The 11,479-nt window shown below is 42.9% G+C and overlaps 1 long non-coding RNA gene across 1 annotated transcript; it reads left to right on the forward strand.

Annotated features, from left to right (window-relative positions):
• Nucleotides 1–1,696: 1,696 nt before the first annotated feature.
• LOC135574994 (uncharacterized) lies at nucleotides 1,697–3,115 on the forward strand. Its single transcript, XR_010465670.1, has 2 exons — nucleotides 1,697–1,892; nucleotides 2,097–3,115. It is a non-coding gene; the product is annotated as an uncharacterized LOC135574994 (long non-coding RNA).
• The last annotated feature ends 8,364 nt before the right edge of the window (nucleotides 3,116–11,479 follow it).

Here is an 11,479-nt window from a genome sequence, read left to right on the forward strand (position 1 = left end):
TTTGCCTCAAAGTTGCGCATGTATCGGTTTTGTTGGTTAACAGCCCACCCATCGATATTACTCTCACCTCATATGAGCTCATCTGTTCCAATATCTCTATACGAGTCATATTTATATGTGAATTAGTATAAACAGCCATAATGTCATTGATCTGCAGTCGTCATGCCAACACAGACGGTTTAACCATTGACTGCAGCCAGGACACATCCTTCACTCATCTCATCCCGCTTGTATGTGTGTGAAAGGTCACTGCAACTCTCTTCGGTAACTAGCTAGTTGTCATTGACAGAGCTTCTGTGGTGAATTATGTAGGCTATTCCAGGTAGCCAAAAAAAGTGGAAGAATATATTACAGGGAACAAGTCTTCGAAAGTGGATAACAGTGGCGTACCGCAAGGTCTGAGCAAGGAAGGAAACAGCTAACTTCCTACAATTCTACACATTTTGCCATGGGGAAATTAAAACATTTAACTGTTTTAAAGCTCATTTCGTGCAATTCTACTCACATTGACATGGAGCAGAGAGAAAAAATGGGCAGTTTTAATCTAATGCTATTGTTCACATTTTGCTATGAGGTTGAGAATATTTATTAGAGTTTTTAAAGCAAATTTCTTGTCATTCAAAAAAAAGAAATTGCCATCACTTTTGACATGTTCATCTATCTAAAGCATTGTACACTTTAGTTCTATATTTGTGGTTTTTAGGCAGTTAGCCTATGTTCATATTGCGCCTTGTTTTCATTGATGCTGATTTGGTTGGTGACATTGATTTAGTGTATGGGTATGTGTACCACTAGATAAAGGCCAGGAGAGTACTGTTATCTCTTAATTTGATGAGGAAGCATCAAATTAAGAGACAAGGGAGACATCCAGTTCTAGATTAAGGCCACCTGCTTCTGCTTGTGCAGGCGGTTGACTTCTGAACATACTGCAGGTTATTACACATCCCAGGCACACGCACAAATGCATTCACACTCAAGCGTTTGCACACTCAAGCGCACATACACACACGCACATACCCATGCACATTCCTAGTGTATACAAACCCACACAGACACAAACGCGCACACACACTTGCATAATACACTTCCATTCTGTATTTGTGGTTTCTAGGCGGTTAGCCTATATTGAAAATGCTACTGGTTTTCATTGATATTAATTTGGTAAGTGGTATGGATTTGGTGCATGCGTATGTGTATGCGTATGTGTTCCACTGGATAAAGGCATGGACACGCCCGCTATCGCTTAATTTGATGAGGAAGCAAGGGTGAAGATTAACCTTGGATTTTGAAAACAAGCTGGCAGCATTTCAGTACACAGCACAAAGTTTGACGCAACTGGATAAGCAGCGAAAACATAGTACTCATTTCTCACAGCCACTCTTTGACCTGGAAAAACGGCAAACAGAAACCGGCTTAAGAACAGTCCGCTAATTCTGAACATCCAATGCAAATAAATAGCACATTCCTAGAATTTGGGGAGAATTGCAGTGAACCGTAAAGCGAAGTTGATGATGATGTGACGAGAGCTAAATACCTATCAGTCCAATATCAGTACCATGGTAGGATTGATATGAAGAAAGCCTGTAATCTGAACTGGATATATTGGGTTACCCACCAGTCCCCCATGTTATCTTACCTCTCAGGCCCCATCAATGATTCAGTAGGCCAGGGAAAGTGCTGGTCTCCTGTACCCCACTGACTCTCACTGAGTCTGGGACAGCCGTAGCAGGACTGTCCAGGACTGGGATGATGCTAAGGAAGTCAGGGCCAGGGGTCTGCAGGTGGCCCACCCTGCTGCTTTGGTGACCTGTATGTCTGTGTGAAGGAGCACACTGTCTATGACCACAACAGAACGGAGAAGTCCAAGGAGATGGAAAGGCCATGTGAACAAGGTAGACTGTCTGTGTGTCTCTGCATGCTTAGATAGACCTGGATATTGAGAGTAATTATGATCCCATTGTTAGGCTATTGTGTTTTAACTGTGTGTGGCATGAGAGACAAAACCTGACTATGCCACCTTGTGACAATATAGTAATACCCTTGGTGGTACACTACCACTACCATCTCATGTGGTAAAACTCTATTTATTCAATCAGGATGCTATTGTCCAGTGGGAAGTCCCACACCAGTGCAATGTCTGAAGGGTACGTTTGGGCCGACGGTTGGTGCTAGATCCATAGACAGCTGTCTCAACTGCCCAACCAACCACTACTGCTCCGCGGTCTGCTCTGCCCTCCAGCCTGCCCTGTGGAGCCTGGGCACAGTAGCCCCTACCTGGCCAGGACAGATGTATTTATGTTTCGTATCGTGTATCAATGACTCTGTCCTATCAGTCTTTCGTAGTACCAGGCACACAGGTTTCATGCACGAACAGTTAACACAATATGCTGTATCCACTTGATTCATGGGTACAATCAACATAGCCGGAGTCTAATTTCCATCCGTATCAGTCACCCTTCCATGTCAGTCAGGAGCCTTCCACTCAGCAGTTGATGTTCAAAAGGGAAATGACTGTAGGTACTCTGAAGGACTTCCAGTTATTGGAGATTGAGTGTCGATCTAAGCATTTTGTTGATGTCAAATCAAAACAAATCCAATTGTATTTGTCACATGCTTTGTAAACAACAGGTGTTTACTAACAGTGAAATGCTTACGAACTGGACTTTCCCAACAATGCAGAAAGAAACATAGGAAAATAATAGAAAAATAATAGGAATAAAAACACAATGAGTAACAATAACTTGGCTATATACACGGGGTACCAGTACCGAGTCGATGTGCAGGGGTACGAGATAATTGAGGTAAACATGTAAATTGTCACTCCTACTCTCGCTCTTCCCCCCGGTGGCACTCAAGGGCGCCAGGCTGCCCTGTATTACGCACTCCTGCCACCATCATTACGCACACCTGCCTTCCCTCGTTACGCGCATCAGCGATTCATTGGACTCTCCTGGACTCAATTACCTGTTTTTTTTTTATCTCCCCTATATCTGTCTGTTCCCCAGCTCCTTTCCCCGCTTCAGCATTGATGGTTGTCAGTCTTTGTGTTACCCAGTTCTGATGCCGTTCCTGTCCTGTTGCATGTCCATTCCAAATTAAATGTAAACTCCTCGTGCCTGCTTCTCTTCTCCACCGTCATTCCTAACATAACTATACACAGTACCAGTCAAAAGTTTGGACACAACTCATTCAATGTTTTTTAAATTTTTAAAAAACTATTTTCTACATAATACAGAATAATAGTGAAGACATCCAAACTATGAAATAACACATATGGAATCATGTAGTAACCAAAAAAGTGTTAAACAAATCAAAATATATTTTATATTTGAGATTGTTCAAAGTAGCTACCCTTTGCCTTGATGACAGCTTTTCACACACTTGGCATTCTCTTAACCAACCACCTGGAATGCTTATCCAACAGTCTTCAAGGAGTTCCCACATATGCTGGGCACTTGTTGGCTGATTTTCTTTTACTCTGCGGTCCAACTCATCCCAAACCATCTCAATTGGGTTGAGGTCGGGTGATTGTGGTGGCCAGGTCATCTGATGCAGGACTCCATCACTTTCCTTCTTGGTCAAATAGCCCTTACACAGTCTGGAGGTGTGTTGGGTCATTGTCTTGTTGAAAAACAAATTATAGTCCCACTAAGCGCAAACCAGATGGATGGCGTATCGCTGCAGAAAGGTGTGTTAGCCATGCTGGTTAAGTGTGCCTTGGATTCTAAATAAATCACTGACAGTGTGACCAGCAACGCACTCCCACACCATCTCACCTCCTACTCCATGCTTCACTGTGGGGACATGCAGAGATCATCCGTTCACACAAAGACACTCCAGTTGGAACCAAAAATCTCAAATTTAGACTCATCAGACCAATGGACAGATTTCCAACAGTCTGTCATTGCTCGCGTTTCTTGGCCCAAGCAAGTCTCTTATCATTGGTGTCATTTCGTAGTGGTTTCTTTGCAGCAATTCGACCATGAAGGCCTGATTCACGCAGTCTCCTCTGAACAGTTGATGTTGAGATGAGACTGTTACTTGAACTCTGTGAAGCAGTTATTTGGGCTGCAATCTGAGGTGCAGTTACCTCCAATGAACTTGTCCTCTGCAGCAGAGGTAAGTCTGGGTCTTCCTTTCCTGTGGTGGTCCTCATGAGAGCCAGTTTCATTATCGCACTTTGCAACTGCACTTGAAGAAACTTCCAAAGTTCTTGAAATGTTCCGCATTGACTGACCTTCATGTCTTAAAGTAATGATGGACTGTCATTTCCCTTTGCATATCTGAGCTGTTCTTGCCATAATATGGACCTGGTCTTTTACCAAATAGGGCTATCTTCTGTATCCCACCCCTTTCTTGTCACAACACATCTGATTGGCTCAAATGTACTTTTAACAGGGCACACTTTTTTTCAATTACTAGGCAAGCATCGGTCAATACTGAAGCCACCTTTTCAAAACTATTCACAGTCTGCGTTACCAACATGCATCTTGGCCAAACAGTTAGTCTCTCCCCCAAAACTCACTCAAATCACTTCATACATGTCTCAAAATAAGCACGTTCGACCATAACACTGGCAACAATTTTCACTCAGAAAGCACACATTGTCACTCTTAACACAGTGACCTAAAAAACACTAACAGGGAGCATTACATAAATTAACTTCTCTTTGAAGTTTGAAGGATTAAAAAAAATCTGTATTTCATTGTAGAATAAGAATAACACATTTTCCCGTTATTAACTGTACTAAAGTATATGTAACAAGAAAGAATCAGAAATGCAGCAATTTGCTTCAATAGCCTTTATTTTTTCTATATTTTGCATATAGTAATTTCCTTATATGTACAGTACTGTGAGGGTTCTAGTTCTCCCTCTCTTCTGCATTTGGCCACAAGTTCTCATCAACATCACATCTTATGTCTTCTCTGGCGATGCATGTTGGAAAGTATCTCCTGGAATGTCTAAGCCAACCCTGGCAGTCTTCAGGAGAAGTGTCTCCACACCCTGGCAGTCTTCAGGAGAAGTGTCTCCACACCCCACATTCATGGCATCCAGTAAGGACATCTGGTCATGTGGATGGTGGTCATAGACCTTCCACCTCCATGCAGAGAAAACCTCCTCTATGGGGTTTAGGAAGGGGGAGTATGGAGGCAGGAAATAGTACTGACATCCTGGGATGTGCAGCAAACCAGTCGGTGACTGCAGCAGAGTGGTGGAATGCCACATTATCCCACACAACAACGAAGGTAAGGGAGTTTCATGCCCCTCTCTCCTCTGCTGGCACAAGTCGATTATGCAGGTCATCCAGAAAATAAATGAGCCTCTATATTGTAGGGGCCAATGAGTGGTTTGTGTAACAGCAAACCATCATTGGACAGTGCTGCACACATTGTGATGTTAGCTCCTCTCTGGCCTGGGACATCCACGGTTGCTCTCGGTCTAATCACAATTTTTCCCTTGCGGCATGTTTTTGCCAGGTTGAATCCAGCTTCATCCACAAAGATGAATGTGTGTGCAGTTTTCCAGTACTTTACATTGTACATAGCTGTGTATGTACCCTGTTTGGTTATTGAACAGACATCTTACCTGGACATATTGATACCGGATGTCACGTTCTGACCTTAGTTCCTTTGTTATGTCTTTGTTTTAGTTTGGTCAGGGCATGATTTGGGGTGGGTAGTCTATGTTCTTTTTTCTATGTTGTGTTTATATGTTTGGCAGGGTATGGTTCTCAATCAGAGGCAGGTGTCGTTCGTTGTCTCTGATTGAGAATCATACTTAGGTAGCCTTTTCCCACCTGTGTTTTGTGGGTGATTATTTTCTGTTTTAGTGTTTTACGCACCTTACAGGACTGTTTCGGTTTTCTTTTCATGTTTTTATTTTGTATTTTCAGTGTTTAGTATAATAAATCATCATGAACACATACCACGCTGCGCATTGGTCCGACATTTCATACTCCTCGTCAGAGGAGGACGAAGAATATCGTTACACCGGAGACCTTTCACACGTTCACAGTTTCTCTCAAAGGGTACAGTGTACAACTGCTTCATCCTTGTTTCATGTTTCTCTAGGACTCTGGCAATTGTTGTTGTGCTGACCGTATTCACATTTCCAAATGTGATATTGTCTCCCGAATTTCCAGCAGTTTTATTGCATTTTTGCCAATTACCATGTCAATGTGCTTAGAGTCAAAAGAGCTAGTGCAAAATATTGAATGTCTATATGTGTGCATGTGTGTTTGTGTGTGTCTGTGTTTATGTGTGGGTGTATGAGTGTGTTGGTGATTGTGTGTTTGTGTGTGTTTGCATGTGTGGGCATGCGCCAATGTAGGCCAGCAATGGGCAGTGCCAGCGATGGACACACACACACACAAACTCTACCTGTGTGCAGTACAGGTGTGTTAATACTTTTTTGATAATACAATTTGCTTTACATGCGTACAAAAACCATGGGAACTGTTTCCATTGATCGATTCTATTATGTGTACAATCACAGACAATGTACAGATGGAACTGTAGAAACATGGATGTCTACTCTGTACTTGTCCAACCAATAATTTATATATACATTAGATAAGTCGCGAGGGGGCTTTTTTTTCTTCCAAGGAAAGCAATCCGGCTTTTTACTTAAAACCTGAAAGTTGTAATAGTAGAATGCACAAGGTGCACTTTTGAAATGTTGTAGTGCATCATCTGTTTTCCTCTTATGTCAGTCATTGCATACCTTAGAGATCAATTTATAACTTGTCAGAAATATCCAGATCAACAAGCCCATGTCAGCTAATGGTTTTTAGCTCGGTATTTAAGCCCATAGATTTTGTTGTAATGCTCGAGTCACTCAAATATCACGAGTACACCTACAGACATAGCAACATTTATAGAATTGTTTAAAACCTGCTAAATATTCTCTCCGCCAACAAGAGGGGTGTGAACAGCCTGGGTCATGAACAGTGCTTGTGCCCATAGAAATAGACGTGGCGTACATGCGCAGTGGGGGTGAAGGATTGTTCCCCAATGCTGGAAGGGGGGTCTGAGTGAAAACGTTTGGGAACTCCTGCACTAAATGACTGACAGGGGGCGCTGTTTTGAAGCCACCGCGCCTCCATCTGGGCAGTCCTCCACCATTGTAAAAAATATTTTGGAAGCTATCGAAATGCATTTATTAATGTCTGCATTTGTTTTTGCCACATTTATTATATTATTCTGTCACTGGCCAATACATAGCATCAGTAATCCAGGGTTTATATACATCAACGAGTACAACTTAATGTGAAACCTTTTTCCCTTGACTGGCTGCCGCTCATTCCCAGCCCTTTCCTTTAGTCTGTGGGTCAACAGATCCCAAGTGTTCCTCTCTTTCTCTCCCAGGCGTGTCTCATTTAGGGGACTACCAGCGCTTTGATGGAGCTCTGGGCCTGTTTATGTGCAGGGAACCCCCAGAGAGAGCTGTGTGTGGGGGCTGGTGTAGGAGCAGGCCCAGCTGGCACTGCATTTAGTGTGTGCTGCTGTAGACTGGCAGCTTGCAGCTGGTCTATAGCAACTCTGAAGGCCAGGTAAGCCATAATAACTTTAGGAAAGAGTTTTATGGCGAACACATTATGCACATAAGGCACTATGCAAACACACACACACACACACATACACACACACACGATTATTTGTGTCTCTGAAATGAAAACAGCAAGTGAAAGATGTCTGTCATTGAACAACCCCATGCCATGATTAGATAGCGGGAAAAACACACCAATCTCTTTCAGAATTTCTTTAAATAATAAAAGCTCATTTACCAACATTTCTGAAAATGGATATATAGCATTTTAGAATGAAACTCTTAAATTACAAACACTTGATCCTGTTCCCTTAACTCCAACCAACATCCATAGGACCATTTTTTTTTTAAACGATAAGGTAATGATAAAGTATACAGTACGACTAGCTTGAGTTACAACTTAGCTTATACAGTCACACACAATGTACAGAAGATGCAATAAAAAACTTGGATATCATATATTTGGATATCATATACTTGGATATTATATATTTGGATATCGTAGACAGCCACGTAGAGTAACACCCTGATATTTTTATCAGTATACGGCCTGGTGTTTTCTCTAACAGGTGAACGTTTAAGGGAGTGTGATGCTGAAGACAGTGTTCAAAAGCTTGTGGGACACGCCGTAGGGTTCAGAATCCCCACAGAGCTGGGTTTGATAGTTCCTCCCCAGATGGTGTCTCTGCTGGACCAATCAGACTCAAACCAGCCCCTCTTTCCTCTCTGATACCAGAGTCACCTGGTAGCAAATAGCAATGGAAGGGATGGATGGATGAATATGAATGAACAAATGAACAAACCAACAAACCAACAAAGAAACAAATGGAGGAATGGATGGATTAATTTAATTAATTCATCTCAGAGATAATATTTTATCAGTAACCGTGTGTGGACAGTAAAATTATAATAACATGTAGGTTTTGTATCATTATCTGACAATAGGTCACCTGTTGAGTTGCTTTGCTCTGGAAATAACTTCTGAATCTCATTGAAGAGACCAAGCAGACACACACAAATACAGTCATTGTTATTATTGGTCCAACTATGGGTTAAGGGCCTACTGGGCCCGCTCTGTATCCGAGGAGCTCACCACTTGTCTGCACTGTGTACACAGGAAGGGAGACATTGTGGCGAACGGCACACTGCAAGATCCCCAGGGAGTCCAAGCGTAATCAAATGCACTTCTGATAGTACAGTATGGAAAAAACACTATTTGCAACAATTATTTCGGCCTTTGTGTGTGTGTATCTGTCTATGGTCTGTATTTTATTTATCCTGTTTTTGCTACTGAGTTTCAAGCTTCCTGTCTTGTTGTCCAGAGAGAACCTGTACAATACCAACCGTGACTTTGACTGGGGTCCTCTGAGGCTGCTTACTGAGGACCTGACACTGGCCATGACTCCCCAACACTCTTTTCCATGGTCTTCACTCAACCTGGGGTGTGTGCCTTCAAACTCAGTGGGCATCAATACGAACACATGGTATTACAGCTATTTCTAACTGAAGTCTGTTCATAATCTACTTACTGGAAGTGCAAATCAATATAACGATTTTCTCTTTGATTTTGGCTGAACCCTGTAACCCAGTTACCCTGTTTGCTTGAACAGGGCCTTGGATGTTCTTATGTAATGAACAAAATGGGTGAACGGTGCAATCGTTGTATAGTAATGCCACGCTCTTCTTCATTGATTTTCTTTATTGCGTCATGGAGTAACTTTAAACAGATAAAAGTTAAATCTATAGGCCTTCCCAATATCTACAGCACCTATGCTCACGTGCTCCTCCTACAGTATGTGAGGGTAATGCCAGCAGGTGGACAGTGCTATGAGGCTGAACTGTTCTTCCCCACTGTCCCCTGTCATGTGACAAGGATGGGCATCAACAAGAGACGCCACCTGCTCCTACGCCCTGACTGGTTGGTGATAGGAGCAGTGGCGACCCGTCATTTAGGGCAGGTGGGACAAAGCCTGTTTTGAGCCTCACATTTTCAGCAGCAAATTCTTTTGTTTATTTTTTTGGGGGCGGGTTGCCTGTTTTGCATGTTATTTTGACATTAACCCATGTCACATATTAGTTTGAAAACAATGTAAAAAATATATATATAATTGAGTTAATACAAATTGGTTCTCTTTTGTTTTCTTGAGTAAGGCAACTCCAAAATGCAGGTGTTTCAGCCTAGCTCAGTGCTTTCTGTGGTGGTGGGGCAAGCCATCAGAAAATACGGAGCGTTGAGCCGTGATTGGCTCAGTGTTCTGTCACTCATGGGGACACTACAGTACGTCACAACCAAGTCTAAGGGTAGAGCTAGAATAATCTAGCCCTTTGGGGGCTGCCATAGAGTTACATCCAAGAAGGCTAAAGGTCATTGGCCCCAGATAAAATGATGTCAAATCACGTTAGATGTACAGTAGCTTTGATTGGACTGATCATGTCAACATCATACTTTCAAAATCTTAGCTAGCAGTCATCATCATGAATCAAGTCGACAATCTACTGGCAAATCCTTTTTAATCCTTGTCACATGAAGATAAATAATTTTGAGAAATTATAGATGAAACGTATCGGTGTTCCTCGGCCATTGGACATAAACATTACACAACAAGTTGGAAATAGCAAATTCAACAATGAGTGGTTTGGAAGGAATCAGTGACAGTGGCAAACTGCAAGCATTGCAAAGCAATCACTAGCCTGCTATTCAGTGGAGTGGCTGTGTGGTCCCAAATCTGGGATTAAGGGGCTCTTATCCAAGTTTAAAATTATTAACATTCAACATTGGCCATGCTGTCAATGAAGCATGATTTGTGTTGAGCTCAAAACAACCGGAACTCAGAAATCTTGACATCAGTGAGTTCAAGACAACAGGGAAGTCGAGAATAAACGAGGTCCGACTGGGAAAATACACTTGGAACGGTCAGCCAACTCGGATTTGTAAATCCAGCCTCTTTCTAGAGCTACGACCTGAAGATCAAAGATCATGATCATCATGAGTCAACCTGTTTTTTTCCGTGTTCCCAGTTGTTTTGAAACCACCATGAATCTAGAGAATGCCAGACTTTGATGACAAAAGGACCGAAGGACCGCCACGCGTCACCTTCCTGTTCAAGTGAGCGCAGCACACCAAGGTGAGTCCAAAAATACACTGCTCAAAAAATAAAGGGAACACTAAAATAACACATCCTAGATCTGAATGAATTAAATATTCTTATTAAATACTTTTTTTCTTTACATAGTTGAATGTGCTGACAACAAAATCACACAAAAATGATCAATGGAAATCAAATTTATCAACCCATGGAGGTCTGGATTTGGAGTCACACTCAAAATTAAAGTGGAAAACCACACTACAGGCGGATCCAACTTTGATGTAATGTCCTTAAAACAAGTCAAAATGAGGCTCAGTAGTGTGTGTGGCCTCCACGTGCCTGTATGACCTCCCTACAACGCCTGAGCATGCTCCTGATGAGGTGGCGGATGGTCTCCTGAGGAATCTCCACCCAGACCTGGACTAAAGCACCCACCAACTCCTGGAGTCTGTGGTGCAACGTGGCGTTGGTGGATGGAGCAATACATGATGTCCCAGATGTGCTCAATTGGATTCAGGTCTGGGGAACGGGCGGGCCAGTCCATAGCATCAATGCCTTCCTCTTGCAGGAACTGCTGACACACTCCAGCCACATGAGGTCTAGCATTGTCTTGCATTAGGAGGAACCCAGGGCCAACCGCACCAGCATATGGTCTCACAAGGGGTCTGAGGATCTCATCTCGGTACCTAATGGCAGTCAGGCTACCTCTGGCGAGCACATGGAGGGCTGTGCGGCCCCCCAAAGAAATGCCACCCCACACCATGACTGACCCACCGCCAAACCGGTCATGCTGGAGGATGTTGCAGGCAGCAGAACATTCTCCACGGCGTCTCCAGACTGTCACG

This window comes from Oncorhynchus nerka, linkage group LG14, assembly GCF_034236695.1.
Source record: "Oncorhynchus nerka isolate Pitt River linkage group LG14, Oner_Uvic_2.0, whole genome shotgun sequence".
NCBI lineage: Eukaryota > Metazoa > Chordata > Actinopteri > Salmoniformes > Salmonidae > Oncorhynchus > Oncorhynchus nerka.